The sequence below is a fragment of the Drosophila suzukii genome, assembly GCF_043229965.1.
Source record: "Drosophila suzukii chromosome 2 unlocalized genomic scaffold, CBGP_Dsuzu_IsoJpt1.0 scf_2c, whole genome shotgun sequence".
NCBI classification, from domain to species: Eukaryota; Metazoa; Arthropoda; class Insecta; order Diptera; family Drosophilidae; genus Drosophila; species Drosophila suzukii.
Genome location: NW_027255896.1, coordinates 39,265,574 through 39,293,187, shown reverse-complemented (window position 1 = coordinate 39,293,187; position 27,614 = coordinate 39,265,574). Strand labels below are relative to the sequence as shown.

The 27,614-nt window shown below is 39.7% G+C and overlaps 2 pseudogenes; both read right to left on the bottom strand.

Annotated features, from left to right (window-relative positions):
• Positions 1-8,355: 8,355 nt before the first annotated feature.
• LOC139354241 (cytosolic non-specific dipeptidase-like) lies at positions 8,356-10,093 on the bottom strand (annotated as a pseudogene).
• Positions 10,094-22,384: 12,291 nt separating this feature from the next.
• LOC139354240 (cytosolic non-specific dipeptidase-like) lies at positions 22,385-24,321 on the bottom strand (annotated as a pseudogene).
• Between the last annotated feature and the right edge of the window lie 3,293 nt (positions 24,322-27,614).

The following is a 27,614-nucleotide window of genomic DNA, read 5'->3' as shown; positions in this document are numbered from 1 at the left end:
TCTTTTTTTACAAGTTTTACACAAGTGAGAGAACTAGCATCCACCTTAAGCTTGGTGGACACATATTTTAAAACAGCATTCGGCTCTGTATCAGTTGCAAACTTTCCGACATGCAAAAATTTCTTGGTCGGCAAAATATGATGATCTTCGGCATTAGGAGCCACTCCAACAACATGTTTATTGGGCTTGTTGTTGTTCCTTCTCCTCTTATTTCGAACTTGTATGAAATTTGCTCTCTCAATATCCAGAGCATGATTAGAAGGGTCAACGACCGCGGAAGCCGTAGCAGCAGCAGCCGCAAATGACTGGGGAGCTGCAGCTACGTTAGTAGGCCTCGGTAGACGAGGTTTGGGATTTACATTCTGATTCAATGCATCATCTTTAGGGGGGAACGCCTCCAAGAATTTATTATGAAGGCCCTGATATAAGCGCTCCAGGACTTTTAATTTATCATCGAATTCATGAATTTTAGAATGCGAATCATTCGCAACCACACAGCTATCACATTGCCACAGTATATTTGGATTTAATAAGAGTTTGAGTTACATCGTCCGGTAGGGCTACGCAAGAAGTATGATAGGCGCGACGGCACAAAGAAGAGCAGCGAACAGCATCCAAAACGCGAAGATGGGCCAATGTAACAACGGTTTTGCACTCGGGACAGCGGTGAAGTAACATAGCCAGAATTTTAAGCACGTCTAAACGCAAAGAAAGCTAGATGACGACTGACCATTATTGACTAAGCAACCATCGTCATCAAATAAAAAACAAGGAAGAACGCTATAGTCGAGTACCTCGACTATCAGATACCCGTTACTCAGCTAAAGGGACCAAAGGGAAATGGAGATATGTAAGCAGCAAAGCGAGATTAAAATACGCCACCTACCGGCGTTAGACAGATTTAAGCGTTATGGGTTAGAGTGGGCGTTGCATATTTTTTTTAATCAATCGATAGGTATTGACAATACCAATACATTTCAGTTAAAATTTTTTATCTAGCATGAAAAGTGTGGGAGTCACAGGTTTGGGCGGTTTGTGGGCGTTAGAGTGGGCATGGCAAACTTTTTTTTAGGTCAATCGATAGGTATTGATGAGAACAATACATTTCATTTAAAATTTTTATTCTAGCATCAAAACTGTAGGAGCCACAGTTTTGGGCGGTTTGTGGGCGTAAGAGTGGGCGTGGCACATTGCTGAAACAAACTTGAGCTGCGTAAGAAGCTCAGGAATCTGCACGCCAAATCTCAATAGCCCAGCTCAGCGTTCATCCGGACAAACGGACAGATGGACATGGCTAGATCGACTCGGCTAGTGATCCTGATCAAGAATTTATATACTTTATGGGGTCGGAAACGCTTCATTCTGCCTGTTACATACTTTTACGACGAATCTAGTATACCCTTTTACTCTACGAGTAACGGGTATAATAACTCTAATAAATCAACACCTTAAGATGAGCAAACAACAAGTTGTCGATGAAATTCATAAGGCAGCGCGAAGAAACTTTATACGGCGAAAGTTCGTTCAAAAAGGGATAAAGGACACATGGCAAATTGATTTAGTTTAAATTATACCGTTTTGGAATGAAAATAAGGGCTTTAAGCCTAGTACTCAGATCGGCTAAGTTTCACTAGTCGAAAAATCTTATTCTTTGTATTCTTTTCTAAGTTCACCCGCAACGCATGTAGCATGGTCTTATTGTCAAGCAGTTGGGTTTATTGCAAAACGGAAAACAAATCAATTGGAGAAATTTAAAAAGGAGGAGTCTGCTGGTACACAAAGAAATTAGAATAAAAATAATTGGAATGTTCAACGAATGTTTTTATTTATGTAAATTAGTAGTTTAAAGCTTCTTTCTCGTCCCACGGATGCTTCGCCATCTTTCCCGAGCAACCGCACTCAAGCTCCGAGTCCCAGTGGGCATATTGGAGCCGGATTGGGAGCGGGGTTGATCCGCTGATGCTGCAGGAAGTCGCCCAGCATCCTGGCAGTGGCTGGCTATGGCTTCTTCAACTGTTCCTTAGCGGGCGCGCTATTTTCCTCCTCTCTATAGAAGCCAGCGTGTCCTCCAGCTCCGCTTAAGCTGCCAAGTAGCTGGTGGTGGTGGTGTCCGGAGTTCTAATGGAGAGGTCGTCGGAGATCGTATTACTGGTGGTTCTGCTAAAAAGATACTTCTATAAGTAAAACGCAAACAAATTCTTTTGGCGAGATCTTACTTTCTTTGCGAGGACGCGCCCGGCAGGATGTCCATGTAGAGATCGATGTCTCTAGTGGATCTCCTCCAGCACTTCAACTATTCTGCGGATTTGCCCCTGTTTTATTGCTTCCTATCGGTGAAATCCCACAATAAAGGGCAACAGCTTAGATTAGGCGTCAGATTTCATCTGCACTGACCTCCTGCAGACGATTTTTGGGTTTTCCTTCCATTTTTAATTTTTAGTTTCCATATCGCCTTTGCACAAACACCGACAAAGATTAATTTTCTTATTCTTTGGGCCGCGGCTAACGGCGTTCATCGAAAATTCACTCACGAAATCTGGTATTTTTATCTGGTATTTCCTTAGCTCATCTGAGTACCGCGCTGAAAAACAGACCCGACGAAAAGCGTTAGCCGCGTATTTGCCTCTCGCTCACTCCTATGGTTAGCTCGCGGTTTTTGTCGATCTGAGTACTAGGCTTTAGATATTTACTGACCGTTATTGACACGTTCTCAAAGTATGCATACGCCGAAGCAGTTATCACAAAGTCTGCCCTGGATGTAGCAGAGGCAATAAATCTGTTTTTAAAAAGAGTAAAAGTACACCCAAGAATATACGCACGTTCACTTTCTCCTGCTCATTCTCAGAAGATAACGAGGGGTCACAATATTTGAAATGCAATAAAACGGGAGGGTTCCGTGGAATACCAAACATACTGATTATGGGATTAGTATACTCGCAATTAAAAACAACTCATACAAAATACATTTAAAACCGCCTATAAAACCTCCGCATCCGTTTTTAATAGCTACTCTTTTCATCTAAACTTATCTGAACTTTCCAAAAATATCCTGAAACAAATGCATGTATAAATTACGTAACCCCTAATATATAACCCCTAAATCTTCCTTCTCTGGCTAACAAATATAAAAGTGCGTCAAAATTGGTTGGCAGACTTGCTAGGAAATTTTCGGAACCACATCTCCTTATGGATCACTGAAATGTTAATGAATTGTATGAACATTTTTCAAGGACAAGTGTATTTAAAGACAATATTTATAAAAATAAGTGCACCGTTGTGACGCTTCATCGTTTTAAGGAGGTATATAGTTTGTCTGCTTGTTTACAATTTTCCCACATATGCAGATAAGCGCCAAGCAGTTTAGTCTAAAATAATACAAATTATCTAGTTGAATCGTGATATTCTTCGATTCTAACTTACGCCTTCAAGGTAGTTGTAGACATCGATTTTTTTATTTGGAGAGTGGGCGCCGTCGTCACATGCTCCCACTGGCACAGGGGCATTAATGGCATATTTAATTATAAATAAAAATTTTTTGACCGTACCACAAATTTTTCAACCAAATATTTTTCGAAGCAACATTTTTTGTTTTGTTAACGGACGATAAATGTATAGTCACATACAAAAACTACTGTCTTAGGTTAGAGGTAAAAAATTAAACATTCCGATGGCGGAACGATAAATGTAAAGAAAACAAGAGAGAATGCTATAGTCGAAGATCTCGACTATTCGTTACTCAACTCTTAAATTGAAAACTGAGAAAAGCTAAGTAAAAATGTTAAGATGACCGCTATAAAATTGGAGTACGCTTTGAAGATTCTCAAAAAATTGCATTACACAGAAAGATAAATTGATATGATATGATGGTCAATTTGTTGAAATCCAGTACCAATTCGGCCTTGATATGGCACACATAAATTTGATATGTTCGAAATGGTAAAATCGATATTTTGGTAATATCATTTTTACATTAAGCGGTAGCAATTTTTATACCCGTTACTCGTAGAGTAAAAGGGTATACTAGATTCGTCGGAAAGTATGTAACAGGCAGAAGGAAGCGTTTCCAACCCCATAAAGTATATATATTCTTGATCAGGATCACTAGCCGAGTCGATCTAGCCATTTCCGTCTGTTCGTCCGTCCGTTCGTCTATCCGTCTGTCCGTATGAACGCTGAGATATCGGAAACTATACAAGCTACAATACTGGGATTAGGCATGCAGATTCCTGAGATTTCTGCGCAGCGCAAGTTTGTTTCAGCAGAGTGCCACGCCCACTCTAACGTCCACAAACCGCCCAAACCTGTGGCTCCTACAGTTTTGATGCTATAGTAAACATTTTAAATTTGGCACGCCCACTCTAACGCCCACAAACCGCCCAAGCCTGTGGCGCCCACAATTTTCATGCTAGATAAAAAATGGAATTGGAGATTTGCAAGCAGCAAAGCGAGGTTAAAATGCGCCACCTACCGGCGGTAGACAGATTGAAGCGTTATGGGCGTTAGAGTGGGCGTGATAATTTTTTTTGGATCAATCGATAGGTATTGACGAGACCAATACATTTCAGTTAAAATTTTTTATTTAGCATGAAAATTGTGGGCGTCACAGGTCTGGACGGTTTGTAGGCGTTAAAGTGGGCGTAGCAAACTTTTTTTGGGTCAATCGACGTTAGAGTGGGCTTGGTACTCTGCTGAAACAAACTTGCGCTGCGTAAGAAGCTCAAAAATCTGCACGCCAAATCTCAATAGCCTAGCCTCTTATAGTTTCCGAGATCTCAGCGTTCATCCGGACAGACAGACGGACAGACGGACATGGATAGATCGACTCGGCTAGTGATCCTGATCAAGAATATATAGGGGAGAGTGGGGATAGGTGAATCACTTTCTTTTATTAACATTATTATGTCTGAACAATTCGACGTAAGGTTCTGCTGTATATAGAAATCTAAAAGAGCCCACATTCCTTGGAATATTAAGTATTATGCAAAAATACTATCTTTTGTTTTGTAAAGTTTATTTGCTTTCCAAATTTTTGTCTCAAATCCCCACCCGTGGGGATACCTGAACCACCCTATGGGGATAGTTGAACCACCTATCAGGATAACACAAAAACTACAATTGTATAAAAAAAGTGTAATTTATTTCTTTGTGCATGCCTTCTTTCTGTTCGAATATAAACATTGCAAATTTACAGCATGAAATCAAACATTACAATATTGCTATTCATTCTTATTTTTGTTTTTATTCTTTCTTTTTTGGAAGGTTTTCTTGAGTTTTTTGATTGTGTTTTTCCGCGATCAATTTTTCTGCGGTGAGTCTGTAGCAATGATACTCCTTCCTCGTTTTCTTCCCCGAGTCGTCTGTTTTCGTGGTTTAGCCTTTGGGTACCCTCGTAAGTCCTCTGGCGATTTTCCTGGCAAGAACCCACGCATTCTGATCGTCAAAGGAACATCATCCAGGTCAATATTGGGAGACATTGCGGACTCGACTGAGTTATGGTTCCTCGCAGGAGTGTTCAGGAGCACATTTTCATCTTATACGATTGCCATTTGTTGAGAATTTTGATTGTGAGTGTTTTCTGTGTTCATGTCTCTGTTAGTGTAATCACTCCCAAAAAAGTCAGATGCAGAAAACTTTTGTGGGTTGAAGGGAAAAATTCCACTCTTTTCAAAACCTGATTTGATATTTTTCGGAGTAATCGCAGCATCGTGTGCGGAATGCACAACTTCTGCAACTTCGTAAATTGTTAGTGGTTGCTTCAAAGATTTGATCATTGCATCCAGATATCGGCTGTAGGCAGCTTTGAATGGATAATAGCAAGTAATGTCCAATGGTTGCAATTTATGGTGGCAGAGGTGGCAGAGTCAAAAGTGTGATGCCATTCCGTTTCGCTAAATCCAAAGCCCGGATAGATAAGTGACTTTCGTGGTTATCCAAAACCAGTAACTTTGGACTTGTCAGTGATGAGTTCGAATATTTTATGAAATGCTCCAACGTTTTTTCGAATAGCTCTGCATTCATCCATCCTGTCTTATTTGCTAGGCCAAGCGTATTTGGTATACCGTTCTTGTGCATTTTGGGAACAAATTTTACACGTGGGAAAACCATTGCAGGCGGCAAGAAACCTCCAGCAGCGTTGATGATACAAAATGTCGTAACGAGTACACCTTTTTCTCCACTTGTCGCTTGCGAAACTTGCTTTGTATTTTTGGCAGCAATGACGCTTGGAGTTTTTGTTGGAACAGTTGTTGTTGCTGTTTCGTCTAGATTGAAAACGTTGGAAGGGTCGGAGAATCTGGGCTCCCGATCGTAGACCTTTTGTAAATTGTCGTAAAAAATCTTGACGTTATGAGCATTAAATGACGTAGCTCTAGTCAGGCTGCAGTTCTCCGGTTTCCGAAGAGTAATGTCTGGATTTCTTTTGAGAAATGAATGAAATGAATGAATGCCACTGACGTGGCATTTTGATGTCATTTTTTAAGCCCAGCTCGAAAGCGAGCTTTCGACATTCTACGCTGCTGAGTCCGAAGCCCATTTGTGAAGAGCGTACGAGGTACTCACACAATTCCTTCTCCTGCTGTTCGGTGAAAACTTGACGTTGTTTAAAATCAGCCTCCAGCTTTGTTTACTGTCCTTCTTTTATCTTCATGAGGTAGCGGCGAAACGTAGGATATGGAATGTTGTGTAATTTTGCTGCTTGGCAAATGCCATACCCCTTCTCCAGATGATCACGTAATGCGGATTTCATAGTTGCACTGGAAGTCAAGCCTGTTTGGGTTTCGCGTTTGTAGTTTCTCACCATTTTGGCAGCCTCCGATGGAAAATTTAGAAAATCAAATTTGGAAGGGTGGTTCATGTATCCCCACAAGTCATTAGCCAATAAGAAGTGATTTGAAGAAAACATGAAATATTTAAACTGCGTAAGCTATCCGTGGAAATATCATAATGCCACTGGTGAAGCACGATAAAAATTTTCCAAGAAAACGTTAGGTCACAATTGAAGCTGCAAACGGCGAATACAAACTTCGATTAGCGATAAAAACGACAACAATCGTTTGACGCGACTGTGCGTGCGTGTGAGGTTAGGATATCGACTAAGTAAGCAACACACATATAGATGGCGCACAAAATCATGACAGAAGGTGAAATATTTGTAGTGGTTCATCTATCCCCGTGGTTCACCTATCCCCACACTTCCCTATACTTTATGGGGTCGGTCCTTTTACTACCTTTTTGTACTTTTCAGCACTGGATAAATGATCTTTCGCCTCTTTCTTATTCGCTTATGTGAATGCACTGCAGGTCAGAATGGAGAGAGGGGTAACGAAAAGAGCGAGAAACCACCATCCGCGTCCCTACCATTGTTTTTCAGCAAATTAAAGCTACATTACATAATCGGAATTAGATTACTAAAATTGGTATTGCATTTATTGGAGAGAAAGGGGTGGAGACAAAAAGGACAAGTTGCTAAAATTGTTAATTAGTCAATAAAATAAGTTTGCCGCTCTGTTCTCTGTTAGCGCCGGCAGCGCTCTTCACTTTGCATCACAAGTCGGCCTGAAACTATTTACACACACATGAATAAATATATTTTTTATTAACAAACAATGGCTCTGACGTCATTGCTTTTCTTCTTGGGTGGTTTGTGGGCGTTAGAGTGGGGGTCGAAAACTTTTTTCAACTCAATCGATAGGTATTGGCGAGACCAATACGTTTCAGTTAAATTTGTTTTTAAACTGTAGGAGCCACAGTTTTGGGTGGTTTGTGAGCGTGGTACATTGCCAAAATAAACTTGCGCTGCGTAATAATCTTCAGAATCTGCACGCCTAATCCCAACTGTCTAGCCCTGTAGTTTCCGAGATCACAGCGTTCATACGGACAGACAGACAGAGGGATAGAGTAGATCGACTCAGCTAGTGTTCCTGATCAAGATATACATACTTTATGGGCTCGGAAACGCTTAATTCTACCTGTTACATGCTTTCCGACGATATACCCCTTTGCTTTACGAGTAACGGGTATAAAAATAACAAGAAAGGTGGCTAACTTCGGTTAGCAAAACTTCTGACTGAAATTACAATACCCTCTGCAGGGTATAAAAATAAAAACACTTATTATTCTATATTATTATATTAAACAAACTGTTTTCTGTTAAGAAAAAACGGATAAAACTGAGAAAAGAAATAAACGTATTTCGTTCTGAAAATATTTCCAATTTGACGGGAAATTGATGTTATTTGTCGAACGGATTGAAAGCATCGACTGATCTTTGCGAGCTGTGGAACTTTTCATCTGAAATTATCTGAACTTTCCAAAAATATCCTACAACAAATGCATGTATAAATTACATAACCCCTAATATATAACACCTAAATCCTCCTTCTCTGGTTAACAAATAAGCTTTGATCATTTACGACAAGCTAACGCATAAAAGAGTGCGTCAAAATTGGTTGGCAGACTTACTAGGAAATTATCGGAGCCACAACTCCTTATGGATCACTGAAATGTTAATGAATTGTATGAACATTTTTCAAGAAAAAGTGTATTTAAAGATAATATTTATAAAAATAGGTGCACCGTTGTGATGCTTCATCGTTATAAGGCGGTATATAGATTTTCTGCTTGTTTACAATTTTCCCACTTCGTGCAGTTAAGCGCCAAGCAGTTTAGTCTAAAATAATACAAATTATCTAGTTGAATCGTGATATTCTTCGATTCTAACTTACGCCTTCAAGGTAGTTGTAGACATAGATTTTTTCATTTTGAGAGTGGGCGCCGTCGTCACATGCTCCCACTGGCACAAGGATGACATTTTTGCCGGTGGCTTCCTGCAATGTCAATGTTACTGGTATGGATCCCCCCTCACGGGTCATGTCGGGTTCTACATTGAAAACATGCCTTATGCCCCGTTTCGCAGCCTCATAATGGGGATGGTTTGGGTCCTCTGTCCAGGGCTTTCCAGCTGAGAGCATAGTAACCTTCAATCACAATCATTATAATCTAGAGTAAAACGAAGAGGAATTCAAAAACAAACCTTTATTTTGTTAGGCGAACCTCTCTCTCTCTCCGTCCATTTTTCACTAAGGTATTTACTGACACACTCTCTGGTCGGGCACAAGTCGAAGTGAGAACTTGCCAATCACTTTCTTCGGAATGACGGTCTTTGCCCCTGGCTCATAAAACGCACCTTCGATTCCATTGAATTCCACCTGGCTTGAAGCAGCCTGGTTTTGTCGCCATTATGCGGCAGCTGGTCAACACCAATGTCATTCCTAAAGAGATTACAGCTATTCATATATTTAATGCGTCGATAGGAAGATAAGATTAACTAACATGTACTCAGAAACTTGAAAGTCAATGTTCTCGTATATTGCCTGCTCGTTCTTTAGTTCGGGTGCAACCTGTATCAATTCGAGAACAATTAAACTTTAAAAGTAAGCTTTTGGTTTTTTTATACAAAATACTAACATCACGATCCACTCCAGGGACCAGGATTTTTGAATCCTTGTCGACAAGAACGCTGAGCAAGTGACATATATCCGGCATAGCTTCGTGGACGGTTCCCCCAAATACTCCACTGTGCAAATCTTTGTTTGAGCATTCCCCCTCCACTTGGAAGTATGCCAGTCCACGGAGCCCATATGTTAGGCAAGGGCGCTTCTTCCCTAGCCTTCCCATCGGCAAGGAAATCGTTTTTGCGTTCCATTAACAAGTCGTCGAGGCCTTCGATGCCGCTTTTTTCCATCCCTTCAAAAACAAACTTCACGTTTAGTGGCAGCGGAATATTATGCTTTATGTAAGCCTTAGTAGCATGGACCCAGCACAGCACAGGTCCCGTGTCATCGGACGCCGCGCATCCTAACAACTTTCCATCTACCTCTGTAAGCTCAAAGGGATTGGTGTTCCATCCATCTTCCTTCAGAGCAAGCTTCACATGAAAATTGCCGTATACCAACACTCTCTTCTTGGAGGCGTCCTTCTCCAGAGTTCCGAGCAGGACCTTTGGCAGATGGATTATCTGGCCACTCGGCAAGATTTGTTGGCATACATCCACCAGTTCTATTTCAGAGCTCAGGGTCATGAGCAGATATGCAGTCCATTCTACCACGCGATCAATCTCTCCTCGGTTTTTTGGCCAAGCTGAAACGGACTGAATTCCCACAACGGTTTTAAGGGCGTCGATGTAAGCTACTTTTTTCCGTTCACAAAGCTGAAAAGCGACTTCGGTTTTTTACCATTATGTAATAAGCTGACAGAAATGATGATATCTGTTCTAAACTAAAACAATTTTCGACTCAGCTCACGTGTTAGTTAATGGTGCTTGAGGCCATTATATTCGTGGATAGAATGGACGATTGTTTGGCATAAACTAAACCAAGGATATTTTAATCGCAAAACTTGAAATATTGATAAGGAAAAGCATGGGACCCACATCCCACCAATTTCATGTCAATGGGACTACAACCACATTACCCACAAATTAGTTATATTCAAAAAATTGTTTTTTTTGGGAACACATTTTTTTAAATTAGCTTTTAAGAGTTATTGCCAACATGCCATTACAAAAAACAGTCAAAAACACATTCCAAAAGTTTAATATAAAATCATTTAAGATGGTACTGTATGTAAAATGTATAACTGTAAGCATTTAATACGATGATTTAAGAGGCAAATATTGAGAGAATGGGCCGAAGAGCAACCTAAATAAAGTTTTAAATATTATTATTATAAGATCAAAATCAACAATAATATTTTATTTCATTTTAGCTATGAGGTACAGTTCTTAGTCATTAGTTTATTACCATTATTTCGCCACCTTTACAAGAACAATTAATGGCTTATTTAATATTAATTAAATATTTTTTGACCGTAGCACAACTTTTTCAACCAAATATTTTTCGTAGCAACATTTATTGTTTTGTTAATGGACGATAAATGTATAGTAACATACAAAAACTGCTGTCTTAGTAGGAAGAGAGGTAAAAAAAATTAAATATTCCGATGGCGGAACGCTATAGTCGAATATCTCGACTATCAGATATTCGTTACTCAACTCTTAAATTGAAAACTGATAAAAGCTTAAGTAAAAATGTTAAGATGACCGCTTTAAAATTGGAGTACGCTTTGAAGATTCTCAAAAAATTGCATTAGGCACACGGGTTTCGCCATACGAGAGTTAGCCGTAGACTAATGGGAAAACAGAAGGACTTACAGCGCTGTTACGTGTACAAATTTTCGGTCCTTTTACTACCTTTTTGTACTTTTCAGCACTGGATAAATGATCTTTCGCCTCTGTCTTATTCGCTTAGGTGAATGCACTGCATGTCAGAATGGAGAGAGGGGTAACGCAAAAAGCGAGAGGCCACCGTCCGCGTCCCTTCCATTGTTTTTCAGCTTTAAAGCTTACATTAACATAATCGGAATTAGATTACTAAAATTGGTATTGCATTTATTGGAGAGAAAGGGGTGGAGACAAAAAGGACAAGTTGCTAAAATTGTTAACTATTCAATAGAATAAGTTTGCCGCTCTGTTCACTCTTAGCGCCGGCAGCGCTCTTCACTTTGCATCACAAGTCGGCCTGAAACTATTTACACACACATAAATAAATATATTTTTTATTAACAAACAATGGCTCTGACGTCATTGCTTTTCTTCTTGGGTGGTTTGTGGGCGTTAGAGTGGGTGTCGAAAACTTTTTTCAACTCAATCGATAGGTATTGGCGAGACCAGTTTCAGTTAAATTTGTTTTTAAACTGAAGGAGCCACAGTTTTGGGTGGTTTGTGAGCGTGGTACATTGCCAAAATAAATTTGCGCTGCGTAATAATCTTCAGAATCTGCACGCCTACTCCCAACTGTCTAGCCCTTGTAGTTTCCGAGATCACAGCGTTCATACGGACAGACAGACAGAGGGATAGGGTAGATTGACTCAGCTAGTGTTCCTGATCAAGATATACATACTTTATGGGCTCTGAAACTCTTAATTCTACCTATTACATGCTTTCCGACGATATACCCCTTTGCTTTACGAGTAACGGGGATAAAAATAACAAGAAAGGTAGCTAACTTCGGTTAGCAAAACTTCTGACTAAAATTTCAATACCCTCTGCAGGGTATAAAAATAAAAACACTTGTTGTTCTATATTATTATATTAAACAAACTGTTTTCTGTTTAGAAAAAACAGATAAAACTGAGAACAGAAATAAACGCATTTCGTTTTGAAAATATTTCCAATTTGACGGGAAATTGATGTTATTTGTCGAACCGTTTTTACACTCTGTAATTTCAGTCAGAAGTTTTGCTTACCGAAGTTAGCTACCTTTCTTGTTATTTTCTTGCTATTTTTTTTATATCGTCGGAAAGCATGTAACAGGTAGAATTAAGCGTTTCCGAGCCCATAAAGTATGTATATCTTGATCAGGAACACTAGCTGAGTCGATCTACTCTATCCCTCTGTCTGTCTGTCCGTATGAACGCTGTGATCTCGGAAACTACAAGGGCTAGACAGTTGGGATTAGGCGTGCAGATTCTGAAGATTATTACGCAGCGCAAGTTTATTTTGGCAATGTACCACGCTCACAAACCACCCAAAACTGTGGCTCATACAGTTTAAAAACAAATTTAACTGAAACGTATTGGTCTCGCCAATACCTATCGATTGAGTTGAAAAAAGTTTTCGACGCCCACTCCAACGCCCAGAAACCACCCAAGAAGAAAAGCAATGACGTCAGAGTCATTGTTTGTTATTAAAAAATGTATTTATTCATGAGTGTAAATAGTGGCAGGCCGACTTGTGGTGCAAAGCGAAGAGCGCTGCCGGCGCTAAGAGAGAACAGAGCGGCAAACTTATTCTATTGAATAATTAACAATTTTAGCAACTTGTCCTTTTTGTCTCCACCCCTTTCTCTCCAATTATCTAATTCCGATTATATTAATGTAAGCTTTAAAGCTTTTAAGCTGAAAAACAATGGAAGGGACGGGGATGGTGGCTTCTCGCTCTTTGCGTTACACCTCTCTCCATTCTGACCTGCAGTGCATTCACATAAGCGAATAAGAAAGAGGCGAAAGATCATTTATCCAGTGCTGAAAAGTACAAAAAGGTAGTAAAAGGACCGAAAATTTGTACACGTAACAGCGCTGTAAGTCTTTCTGTTTTCCCATTAGTCTACGGCTAACTCTCGTATGGCGAAACCCGTGTGCCTAATGCAATTTTTTGAGAATCTTCAAAGCGTACTCCAATTTTAAAGCGGTCATCTTAACATTTTTACTTCGCTTTTATCAGTTTTCAATTTAAGAGTTGAGTAACGAATATCTGATAGTTGAGATATTCGACTATAGCGTTCTCTCTTGCTATAACCGTTAATCGTAGAGTAAGAGGGTATACTAGATTCGTTGGAAAGTATGTAACAGGCAGAAGGAAGCGTTTCCGACCCCATAAAGTAGATACATTCTTGATCAGGATCAAGCCATTTCCGTCTGTCTGTCCGTCCGGATAAACGCTCAGATCTCGGAAACTATAAGAGCTAGGCTATTGGGATTTGGCATGCAGATATCTTCTTACGCAGCGCAAGTTTATTTCAGCAATGTGCCACGCCCACTCTAATGCCCACAAACCGCACAAAACTGTGGCTCCTACAGTTTTGATGCTAGAATAAAAATGTTAAATGAAATGTATTTTCCTCATCAATACCTATCGATGAAACCACGCCCACCTTAACGCCCGCAAACTTCAAAAAATCGTAAATATGAACGCGGATAGCTCAGAAACTATAGAAGATAGAGAACTGGGATTTCAGATTTAGATTCCGTGGCCTTGTACGCACTGCAAGTTCGTTACGCGAAGATGCCACGCCCACTTTAACGCCCACAAACCGCCCAAGTCTGTGGTGCCCACAATTTTTGTGCTAAATAAAAAGTTTTAACTGAAATGTATTAGTCTTGTTAATACCTATTGACTGCCACGGCCACTCTAACGCCCACAAACCGCCCAAGCCTGTGGCGCCCACAATTTTCATGCTAGAACAAAAATGTTAACTGAAATGTATTAGTCTCGTCAATACCTATAGATTGAACCCAAAAAAAGTTTGACACGCCCACTCTAACGCCCATAACGCCTAAATCTGTCTACCGCCCACATAACCATATATTGAGATCGCGGGTAGAGAATCTACAGATTTATAGGACTGTCAGTACCGTAAATGATTCGATATTGCTTCAATCTGACCTAGATAGTATCGGTAGTTGGTGTTCGAAGAATAATTTGCCTCTAAGCCCTAACAAATGCCACATCGTTCGTTATGCTAAACGTCCATCAACTTATCACATCATTAACAACCCTCTCTCTGTTTTGAATGAAATAGTGGATCTGGGGGTATTATTTGATGAAAAATTTCTGTTTCACGAGCACCTGAATTTTATATTACAAAAGGCATATGCAATGTTCGGCTTTGTTAAGCGAAACACTTTATTATTCAAAGATCCGTATTTCAGATTGTCTGTATACTCTGCCCTTGTCCGTTCTAGGTTTGAATATGCTTCCTTTACTTGGAATCACTCGGGAAGTGTCCAGATCAATAGGATTGAGAGGTTGCCGAAAAAGTTTTTGAAGTTTGGATTGCAATCCTTGCATTTTACTGAACCGGCTCTGCCCTATGGTAGTCAGTGTTTCCTGCTTCACACTGGTTCCCTGAAGGAACGCCGTGCAATTGCTGGCCTTCTCTTTCTGAATTATCTGCTAGTAGGTGATATGGATTGTCCTTATCTGTTGGGATGCCTTAATTTTAATGTTCCTGCCAGGAATTTCCGTACGATGGTTCCATTTCTGGACCGTGGTATCAGGACAAAATTACACCAGTTTACAAAAAAAAATTGATGAAATACGCCTTTCAGGAAACCTTTGTTTTCCGGTAAGATACATCTCCCTGATTAAGAAAAGGGCACTTAAAATTTTTTCTATGGTACCAATTTTTTTTAAAGTGTAAAAAACGTTTTTCGCACTTTTTTATTTTATAACTCGAGTTGTGTGCCCTTTAACTTTCTTATACACATCATTAAGTTCCATTCATTAGTTCAAAAGCTACACTTCGTCAAAGTTGAAAAATTTGGAAAAAAAATCAAAAACGCTGGCATAAATGGCTTCTTTAAAAATACACGCGTAAAAACCGAAATTAGTTTTATGTTGTTTTCTTGATTGCTGAACCATAACGGAGAATATGCGCCATAGATCACGACAATCCGTTGGTAAATCGATTTTTAACAGATTTTTAAACGTATATACCCAAGTTCATTATTCGGGAGCAGCGGCCGTTAAACGTTATTTTAAATTTTCAGTGTTGGGGAACGTAAGAATTTGGTGCAAGTTGTTATGCATAACGTCAGTTTCCTTGCTAAAAATATATGAAAATGATTTCCTCGTAACTGCAATCGCATACTCTTTAGCTTGCCCAGCGCTATAGCAAAGAAACTGACGTTTATCGGTTTATCGCAACTCGAGTTAGAAAATAAAAAAGTGCGAAAAACGTTTTTACACTTTAAAAAAAATTGGTACCATAGAAAAAATTTTAAGTGCCCTTTTCTTAATCAGGGAGATGTATCTTACCGGAAAACAAAGGTTTCCTGAAAGGCGTATTTCATCAATTTTCTTTTGTAAACTGGTGTTATGCACGCAATGAGCCACTACTAAGGGCTCTTAGATTGTTTAATTCCCTGCCTTTTAGCATTAGATTCAGCTGGGGGCCAAGAAAGAAATGCTAAGGCGAACCCTTAGGGAATATTTTTAAATTAATTTTTAATAATAGATTTAAGGTAATTATATGTAGCCAGATAAGGATTTATCTATTGGCGTAAAGTAAATAAATAAATAAATAAAAATTGAAGGGTGTGCTCAAAAGGGAAAATACAATCGGCATCCATAAAAACGGAGTAATGCAAAAACACCCATCTCAACATACGTAGGGAAAATTTTATACGTTGACATTTTTTCTACAGACGGAAAATATTTTTTAGCTGCTGTGGATAAATTTTCTAAGTTTGCCTCCGTTCAACATATTAGCTTGCATATTAGCTTGCGCGCGATTATATAGACAGCCTTACTTCAACTCGTTAATCTGTTAACAACACTAACCGTGGACGCAACCCTTCGACTATTCACACGCAGACCATTTACGGCGGACACGTAACTACCTGGGACGAGTACGTCCGTGTGTCTATATCCTAGCCGTGTGTCTATATCCTAGCCGTGTGTCTATATCCTATCCTGTTATGAGACTTATGTAAACGAAACATCATCATTAACGACAACCTTACCAAGAAATCATATGGTCTGATTATTTTAGATAACATTGATGTCGGAGAGATAACCAATGAACACCTTGCAAATGTCAGTGTGGCTGATGTGCTGGCGGTATCTAACGTAAAAATATTTCAAAATAATAATCTTTTGTATTTTCTAGTTATGTTTCCAAAACCGAAATTGTTGTGCTGCAATAACGAAATATTCGATTTGCCGCTAATATAACAAGCAGCACTACTCATCACGATGTTTTTGGAACATTCCTGATAACCTTCGACGACAAAATGAGCCTAGATGGTACCCCTTACATCAACCACCATAAGGTTTTGAAGAAAGCACCAGCCGTACCATCTATGGTAAAGATCAACGTGACTGAAGACCACCAACTTCTCAGTCTACCGTTCCTGCACGAACTCCGTTTGGGTAACCTGCAACGAATCTTGGAAGCAACCTATGGCTCCGTCTTCAGCTGCGCGGAAAACGTTTTTTACGCTTTAAAAAAAATTGATAATATAGAAAAAAATTTAAGTGCGCTTTTCTTAATCAGGGAGATGTATCTTACCGGAAAACAAAGGTTTCCTGAAATGCGTATTTCATCAATTTTTTATTGTAAACTAGTGTAAGTTTACTTACGACTTGCCGGTCACGGGCATTAACACCGTGTGTTTTATACGCCATATACACCGAACACTTTTAGAATAAACAGTTGGGAATTATTTGAGTTGACAGTTACTTAAATCTAAATTTTGCTCAATTTAAGAGTTTTCCAGCACGAACGTTCTGCAGCGACGTCGGGAGAAGCAGCAACATATTCCGACCGCGTAGAAACGGCTATGTGTATGACAGCGCCAAGTATAGATTATATAAATAAAATGTTGCTAAAGATAAACAATTTTAAAGCGTTTTTATACCCGTTACTCGTAGAGTAAAAGGGTATACTAGATTCGTCGGAAAGTATGTAACAGGCAGAAGGAAGCGTTTCCGACCCCATAAAGTATGTATATTCTTGATCAGGATCACTAGCAGAGTCGATCTAGCCATGTCCGTCTGTCCGTCTGTCTGTCCGGATGAACGCTGAGATCTCGGAAACTATGGGAGTTAGGCTATTGAGATTTGGCGTGCAGATTCCTGAGCTTCTTACGCAGCGCAAGTTTGTTTCAGTAGAGTGCCACGCCCACCCTAACGCCCATAAACCGCCCACAAACTTCAAAAAATCGTAAATATGAACGTGGATATCTCGGAAACTATTAAAGATAGAGAATTGGGATTTCAGATTTAGATTCCGTAGCCTTATACGCAGCGCAAGTTTGTTACGCGAATATGCCACGCGCACTCTAACGCCCACAAACCGCGAAAATCTGTGACGCCCACAATTTTGATGTTAGATACAAAAATGTAAATGTATTGGTCTCGTCAATACCTATCGATTGGTCCAAAAAAAAATTTGACACGCCCACTCTAACGCCCATAACGCTTAAATCTGTATACCGCCGGTGGGTGGCGCATTTTAATCTCGCTTTGCTACTTGCATATCTCATTTTAGCTGAGTTACGGGTATCTGATAGTCGAGGTACTCGACTATAGCGTTCTTCCTTGTTTAATTTAAGTTTGTTGGTCAACTGATAGGTGTTGACGAGAGTAATACATTTCTGTTACAATTATTTTTGTAGAATCAAAACAGTTTTGGGCGGTTTGTGGGCGGTCCACATTGCTGAAATAAACTTTCACTTCGTAGGAATCTCTAGAATCTGCATGCCTAGTCCAAACTTTCTAGCTTTTGTAGTTTCCGAGATCACAACGTTCATACGGACAGAAAGACATACGGACATGGCTAGATCGACTCGGCTCGTGATACTGATCAAGTATATATATTCTTTATAGTGTCGGAAACGCTTTCTTCTACCTTTTGCATACTTTTCGTCGAATCTAGTATAAGGGATATGTTTTTTTAGCCCAAATGACGCAGCAACAATTTTCATGCTAGATAAAAAATGGAATTGGAGATTTGCGAGCAGCAAAGCGAGGTTAAAATGCGCCACCTACCGGCGGTAGACAGATTGAAGCGTTATGGGCGTTAGAGTGGGCGTGATAATTTTTTTTGGATCAATCGATAGGTATTGACGAGACCAATACATTTCAGTTAAAATTTTTTATTTAGCATGAAAATTGTGGGCGTCACAGGTCTGGACGGTTTGTAGGCGTTAAAGTGGGCGTAGCAAACTTTTTTTGGGTCAATCGACGTTAGAGTGGGCTTGGTACTCTGCTGAAACAAACTTGCGCTGCGTAAGAAGCTCAAAAATCTGCACGCCAAATCTCAATAGCCTAGCCTCTTATAGTTTCCGAGATCTCAGCGTTCATCCGGACAGACAGACGGACAGACGGACATGGATAGATCGACTCGGCTAGTGATCCTGATCAAGAATATATAGGGGAGAGTGGGGATAGGTGAATCACTTTCTTTTATTAACATTATTATGTCTGAACAATTCGACGTAAGGTTCTGCTGTATATAGAAATCTAAAAGAGCCCACATTCCTTGGAATATTAAGTATTATGCAAAAATACTATCTTTTGTTTTGTAAAGTTTATTTGCTTTCCAAATTTTTGTCTCAAATCCCCACCCGTGGGGATACCTGAACCACCCTATGGGGATAGTTGAACCACCTATCAGGATAACACAAAAACTACAATTGTATAAAAAAAGTGTAATTTATTTCTTTGTGCATGCCTTCTTTCTGTTCGAATATAAACATTGCAAATTTACAGCATGAAATCAAACATTACAATATTGCTATTCATTCTTATTTTTGTTTTTATTCTTTCTTTTTTGGAAGGTTTTCTTGAGTTTTTTGATTGTGTTTTTCCGCGATCAATTTTTCTGCGGTGAGTCTGTAGCAATGATACTCCTTCCTCGTTTTCTTCCCCGAGTCGTCTGTTTTCGTGGTTTAGCCTTTGGGTACCCTCGTAAGTCCTCTGGCGATTTTCCTGGCAAGAACCCACGCATTCTGATCGTCAAAGGAACATCATCCAGGTCAATATTGGGAGACATTGCGGACTCGACTGAGTTATGGTTCCTCGCAGGAGTGTTCAGGAGCACATTTTCATCTTATACGATTGCCATTTGTTGAGAATTTTGATTGTGAGTGTTTTCTGTGTTCATGTCTCTGTTAGTGTAATCACTCCCAAAAAAGTCAGATGCAGAAAACTTTTGTGGGTTGAAGGGAAAAATTCCACTCTTTTCAAAACCTGATTTGATATTTTTCGGAGTAATCGCAGCATCGTGTGCGGAATGCACAACTTCTGCAACTTCGTAAATTGTTAGTGGTTGCTTCAAAGATTTGATCATTGCATCCAGATATCGGCTGTAGGCAGCTTTGAATGGATAATAGCAAGTAATGTCCAATGGTTGCAATTTATGAGACGTGTGAGGTGGCAGAGTCAAAAGTGTGATGCCATTCCGTTTCGCTAAATCCAAAGCCCGGATAGATAAGTGACTTTCGTGGTTATCCAAAACCAGTAACTTTGGACTTGTCAGTGATGAGTTCGAATATTTTATGAAATGCTCCAACGTTTTTTCGAGTAGCTCTGCATTCATCCATCCTGTCTTATTTGCTAGGCCAAGCGTATTTGGTATACCGTTCTTGTGCATTTTGGGAACAAATTTTACACGTGGGAAAACCATTGCAGGCGGCAAGAAACCTCCAGCAGCGTTGATGATACAAAATGTCGTAACGAGTACACCTTTTTCTCCACTTGTCGCTTGCGAAACTTGCTTTGTATTTTTGGCAGCAATGACGCTTGGAGTTTTTGTTGGAACAGTTGTTGTTGCTGTTTCGTCTAGATTGAAAACGTTGGAAGGGTCGGAGAATCTGGGCTCCCGATCGTAGACCTTTTGTAAATTGTCGTAAAAAATCTTGACGTTATGAGCATTAAATGACGTAGCTCTAGTCAGGCTGCAGTTCTCCGGTTTCCGAAGAGTAATGTCTGGATTTCTTTTGAGAAATGAATGAAATGAATGAATGCCCCTGACGTGGCATTTTGATGTCATTTTTTAAGCCCAGCTCGAAAGCGAGCTTTCGACATTCTACGCTGCTGAGTCCGAAGCCCATTTGTGAAGAGCGTACGAGGTACTCACACAATTCCTTCTCCTGCTGTTCGGTGAAAACTTGACGTTGTTTAAAATCAGCCTCCAGCTTTGTTTACTGTCCTTCTTTTATCTTCATGAGGTAGCGGCGAAACGTAGGATATGGAATGTTGTGTAATTTTGCTGCTTGGCAAATGCCATACCCCTTCTCCAGATGATCACGTAATGCGGATTTCATAGTTGCACTGGAAGTCAAGCCTGTTTGGGTTTCGCGTTTGTAGTTTCTCACCATTTTGGCAGCCTCCGATGGAAAATTTAGAAAATCAAATTTGGAAGGGTGGTTCATGTATCCCCACAAGTCATTAGCCAATAAGAAGTGATTTGAAGAAAACATGAAATATTTAAACTGCGTAAGCTATCCGTGGAAATATCATAATGCCACTGGTGAAGCACGATAAAAATTTTCCAAGAAAACGTTAGGTCACAATTGAAGCTGCAAACGGCGAATACAAACTTCGATTAGCGATAAAAACGACAACAATCGTTTGACGCGACTGTGCGTGCGTGTGAGGTTAGGATATCGACTAAGTAAGCAACACACATATAGATGGCGCACAAAATCATGACAGAAGGTGAAATATTTGTAGTGGTTCATCTATCCCCGTGGTTCACCTATCCCCACACTTCCCTATACTTTATGGGGTCGGTCCTTTTACTACCTTTTTGTACTTTTCAGCACTGGATAAATGATCTTTCGCCTCTTTCTTATTCGCTTATGTGAATGCACTGCAGGTCAGAATGGAGAGAGGGGTAACGAAAAGAGCGAGAAACCACCATCCGCGTCCCTACCATTGTTTTTCAGCAAATTAAAGCTACATTACATAATCGGAATTAGATTACTAAAATTGGTATTGCATTTATTGGAGAGAAAGGGGTGGAGACAAAAAGGACAAGTTGCTAAAATTGTTAATTAGTCAATAAAATAAGTTTGCCGCTCTGTTCTCTGTTAGCGCCGGCAGCGCTCTTCACTTTGCATCACAAGTCGGCCTGAAACTATTTACACACACATGAATAAATATATTTTTTATTAACAAACAATGGCTCTGACGTCATTGCTTTTCTTCTTGGGTGGTTTGTGGGCGTTAGAGTGGGGGTCGAAAACTTTTTTCAACTCAATCGATAGGTATTGGCGAGACCAATACGTTTCAGTTAAATTTGTTTTTAAACTGTAGGAGCCACAGTTTTGGGTGGTTTGTGAGCGTGGTACATTGCCAAAATAAACTTGCGCTGCGTAATAATCTTCAGAATCTGCACGCCTAATCCCAACTGTCTAGCCCTGTAGTTTCCGAGATCACAGCGTTCATACGGACAGACAGACAGAGGGATAGAGTAGATCGACTCAGCTAGTGTTCCTGATCAAGATATACATACTTTATGGGCTCGGAAACGCTTAATTCTACCTGTTACATGCTTTCCGACGATATACCCCTTTGCTTTACGAGTAACGGGTATAAAAATAACAAGAAAGGTAGCTAACTTCGGTTAGCAAAACTTCTGACTGAAATTACAATACCCTCTGCAGGGTATAAAAATAAAAACACTTATTATTCTATATTATTATATTAAACAAACTGTTTTCTGTTAAGAAAAAACGGATAAAACTGAGAAAAGAAATAAACGTATTTCGTTCTGAAAATATTTCCAATTTGACGGGAAATTGATGTTATTTGTCGAACGGATTGAAAGCATCGACTGATCTTTGCGAGCTGTGGAACTTTTCATCTGAAATTATCTGAACTTTCCAAAAATATCCTACAACAAATGCATGTATAAATTACATAACCCCTAATATATAACACCTAAATCCTCCTTCTCTGGTTAACAAATAAGCTTTGATCATTTACGACAAGCTAACGCATAAAAGAGTGCGTCAAAATTGGTTGGCAGACTTACTAGGAAATTATCGGAGCCACAACTCCTTATGGATCACTGAAATGTTAATGAATTGTATGAACATTTTTCAAGAAAAAGTGTATTTAAAGATAATATTTATAAAAATAGGTGCACCGTTGTGATGCTTCATCGTTTTAAGGCGGTATATAGATTTTCTGCTTGTTTACAATTTTCCCACTTCGTGCAGTTAAGCGCCAAGCAGTTTAGTCTAAAATAATACAAATTATCTAGTTGAATCGTGATATTCTTCGATTCTAACTTACGCCTTCAAGGTAGTTGTAGACATAGATTTTTTCATTTTGAGAGTGGGCGCCGTCGTCACATGCTCCCACTGGCACAAGGATGACATTTTTGCCGGTGGCTTCCTGCAATGTCAATGTTACTGGTATGGATCCCCCCTCACGGGTCATGTCGGGTTCTACATTGAAAACATGCCTTATGCCCCGTTTCGCAGCCTCATAATGGGGATGGTTTGGGTCCTCTGTCCAGGGCTTTCCAGCTGAGAGCATAGTAACCTTCAATCACAATCATTATAATCTAGAGTAAAACGAAGAGGAATTCAAAAACAAACCTTTATTTTGTTAGGCGAACCTCTCTCTCTCTCCGTCCATTTTTCACTAAGGTATTTACTGACACACTCTCTGGTCGGGCACAAGTCGAAGTGAGAACTTGCCAATCACTTTCTTCGGAATGACGGTCTTTGCCCCTGGCTCATAAAACGCACCTTCGATTCCATTGAATTCCACCTGGCTTGAAGCAGCCTGGTTTTGTCGCCATTATGCGGCAGCTGGTCAACACCAATGTCATTCCTAAAGAGATTACAGCTATTCATATATTTAATGCGTCGATAGGAAGATAAGATTAACTAACATGTACTCAGAAACTTGAAAGTCAATGTTCTCGTATATTGCCTGCTCGTTCTTTAGTTCGGGTGCAACCTGTATCAATTCGAGAACAATTAAACTTTAAAAGTAAGCTTTTGGTTTTTTTATACAAAATACTAACATCACGATCCACTCCAGGGACCAGGATTTTTGAATCCTTGTCGACAAGAACGCTGAGCAAGTGACATATATCCGGCATAGCTTCGTGGACGGTTCCCCCAAATACTCCACTGTGCAAATCTTTGTTTGAGCATTCCCCCTCCACTTGGAAGTATGCCAGTCCACGGAGCCCATATGTTAGGCAAGGGCGCTTCTTCCCTAGCCTTCCCATCGGCAAGGAAATCGTTTTTGCGTTCCATTAACAAGTCGTCGAGGCCTTCGATGCCGCTTTTTTCCATCCCTTCAAAAACAAACTTCACGTTTAGTGGCAGCGGAATATTATGCTTTATGTAAGCCTTAGTAGCATGGACCCAGCACAGCACAGGTCCCGTGTCATCGGACGCCGCGCATCCTAACAACTTTCCATCTACCTCTGTAAGCTCAAAGGGATTGGTGTTCCATCCATCTTCCTTCAGAGCAAGCTTCACATGAAAATTGCCGTATACCAACACTCTCTTCTTGGAGGCGTCCTTCTCCAGAGTTCCGAGCAGGACCTTTGGCAGATGGATTATCTGGCCACTCGGCAAGATTTGTTGGCCCACATCCACCAGTTCTATTTCAGAGCTCAGGGTCATGAGCAGATATGCAGTCCATTCTACCACGCGATCAATCTCTCCTCGGTTTTTTGGCCAAGCTGAAACGGACTGAATTCCCACAACGGTTTTAAGGGCGTCGATGTAAGCTACTTTTTTCCGTTCACAAAGCTGAAAAGCGACTTCGGTTTTTTACCATTATGTAATAAGCTGACAGAAATGATGATATCTGTTCTAAACTAAAACAATTTTCGACTCAGCTCACGTGTTAGTTAATGGTGCTTGAGGCCATTATATTCGTGGATAGAATGGACGATTGTTTGGCATAAACTAAACCAAGGATATTTTAATCGCAAAACTTGAAATATTGATAAGGAAAAGCATGGGACCCACATCCCACCAATTTCATGTCAATGGGACTACAACCACATTACCCACAAATTAGTTATATTCAAAAAATTGTTTTTTTTGGGAACACATTTTTTTAAATTAGCTTTTAAGAGTTATTGCCAACATGCCATTACAAAAAACAGTCAAAAACACATTCCAAAAGTTTAATATAAAATCATTTAAGATGGTACTGTATGTAAAATGTATAACTGTAAGCATTTAATACGATGATTTAAGAGGCAAATATTGAGAGAATGGGCCGAAGAGCAACCTAAATAAAGTTTTAAATATTATTATTATAAGATCAAAATCAACAATAATATTTTATTTCATTTTAGCTATGAGGTACAGTTCTTAGTCATTAGTTTATTACCATTATTTCGCCACCTTTACAAGAACAATTAATGGCTTATTTAATATTAATTAAATATTTTTTGACCGTAGCACAACTTTTTCAACCAAATATTTTTCGTAGCAACATTTATTGTTTTGTTAATGGACGATAAATGTATAGTAACATACAAAAACTGCTGTCTTAGTAGGAAGAGAGGAAAAAAAATTAAATATTCCGATGGCGGAACGCTATAGTCGAATATCTCGACTATCAGATATTCGTTACTCAACTCTTAAATTGAAAACTGATAAAAGCTTAAGTAAAAATGTTAAGATGACCGCTTTAAAATTGGAGTACGCTTTGAAGATTCTCAAAAAATTGCATTAGGCACACGGGTTTCGCCATACGAGAGTTAGCCGTAGACTAATGGGAAAACAGAAAGACTTACAGCGCTGTTACGTGTACAAATTTTCGGTCCTTTTACTACCTTTTTGTACTTTTCAGCACTGGATAAATGATCTTTCGCCTCTGTCTTATTCGCTTAGGTGAATGCACTGCATGTCAGAATGGAGAGAGGGGTAACGCAAAAAGCGAGAGGCCACCGTCCGCGTCCCTTCCATTGTTTTTCAGCTTTAAAGCTTACATTAACATAATCGGAATTAGATTACTAAAATTGGTATTGCATTTATTGGAGAGAAAGGGGTGGAGACAAAAAGGACAAGTTGCTAAAATTGTTAACTATTCAATAGAATAAGTTTGCCGCTCTGTTCACTCTTAGCGCCGGCAGCGCTCTTCACTTTGCATCACAAGTCGGCCTGAAACTATTTACACACACATAAATAAATATATTTTTTATTAACAAACAATGGCTCTGACGTCATTGCTTTTCTTCTTGGGTGGTTTGTGGGCGTTAGAGTGGGTGTCGAAAACTTTTTTCAACTCAATCGATAGGTATTGGCGAGACCAGTTTCAGTTAAATTTGTTTTTAAACTGAAGGAGCCACAGTTTTGGGTGGTTTGTGAGCGTGGTACATTGCCAAAATAAATTTGCGCTGCGTAATAATCTTCAGAATCTGCACGCCTACTCCCAACTGTCTAGCCCTTGTAGTTTCCGAGATCACAGCGTTCATACGGACAGACAGACAGAGGGATAGGGTAGATTGACTCAGCTAGTGTTCCTGATCAAGATATACATACTTTATGGGCTCTGAAACTCTTAATTCTACCTATTACATGCTTTCCGACGATATACCCCTTTGCTTTACGAGTAACGGGGATAAAAATAACAAGAAAGGTAGCTAACTTCGGTTAGCAAAACTTCTGACTAAAATTTCAATACCCTCTGCAGGGTATAAAAATAAAAACACTTGTTGTTCTATATTATTATATTAAACAAACTGTTTTCTGTTTAGAAAAAACAGATAAAACTGAGAACAGAAATAAACGCATTTCGTTTTGAAAATATTTCCAATTTGACGGGAAATTGATGTTATTTGTCGAACCGTTTTTACACTCTGTAATTTCAGTCAGAAGTTTTGCTTACCGAAGTTAGCTACCTTTCTTGTTATTTTCTTGCTATTTTTTTTATATCGTCGGAAAGCATGTAACAGGTAGAATTAAGCGTTTCCGAGCCCATAAAGTATGTATATCTTGATCAGGAACACTAGCTGAGTCGATCTACTCTATCCCTCTGTCTGTCTGTCCGTATGAACGCTGTGATCTCGGAAACTACAAGGGCTAGACAGTTGGGATTAGGCGTGCAGATTCTGAAGATTATTACGCAGCGCAAGTTTATTTTGGCAATGTACCACGCTCACAAACCACCCAAAACTGTGGCTCATACAGTTTAAAAACAAATTTAACTGAAACGTATTGGTCTCGCCAATACCTATCGATTGAGTTGAAAAAAGTTTTCGACGCCCACTCTAACGCCCAGAAACCACCCAAGAAGAAAAGCAATGACGTCAGAGTCATTGTTTGTTATTAAAAAATGTATTTATTCATGAGTGTAAATAGTGGCAGGCCGACTTGTGGTGCAAAGCGAAGAGCGCTGCCGGCGCTAAGAGAGAACAGAGCGGCAAACTTATTCTATTGAATAATTAACAATTTTAGCAACTTGTCCTTTTTGTCTCCACCCCTTTCTCTCCAATTATCTAATTCCGATTATATTAATGTAAGCTTTAAAGCTTTTAAGCTGAAAAACAATGGAAGGGACGGGGATGGTGGCTTCTCGCTCTTTGCGTTACACCTCTCTCCATTCTGACCTGCAGTGCATTCACATAAGCGAATAAGAAAGAGGCGAAAGATCATTTATCCAGTGCTGAAAAGTACAAAAAGGTAGTAAAAGGACCGAAAATTTGTACACGTAACAGCGCTGTAAGTCTTTCTGTTTTCCCATTAGTCTACGGCTAACTCTCGTATGGCGAAACCCGTGTGCCTAATGCAATTTTTTGAGAATCTTCAAAGCGTACTCCAATTTTAAAGCGGTCATCTTAACATTTTTACTTCGCTTTTATCAGTTTTCAATTTAAGAGTTGAGTAACGAATATCTGATAGTTGAGATATTCGACTATAGCGTTCTCTCTTACTATAACCGTTAATCGTAGAGTAAGAGGGTATACTAGATTCGTTGGAAAGTATGTAACAGGCAGAAGGAAGCGTTTCCGACCCCATAAAGTAGATACATTCTTGATCAGGATCACCAGCCGAGTCGATCTAGCCATTTCCGTCTGTCTGTCCGTCCGGATAAACGCTCAGATCTCGGAAACTATAAGAGCTAGGCTATTGGGATTTGGCATGCAGATATCTTCTTACGCAGCGCAAGTTTATTTCAGCAATGTGCCACGCCCACTCTAATGCCCACAAACCGCACAAAACTGTGGCTCCTACAGTTTTGATGCTAGAATAAAAATGTTAAATGAAATGTATTTTCCTCATCAATACCTATCGATGAAACCACGCCCACCTTAACGCCCGCAAACTTCAAAAAA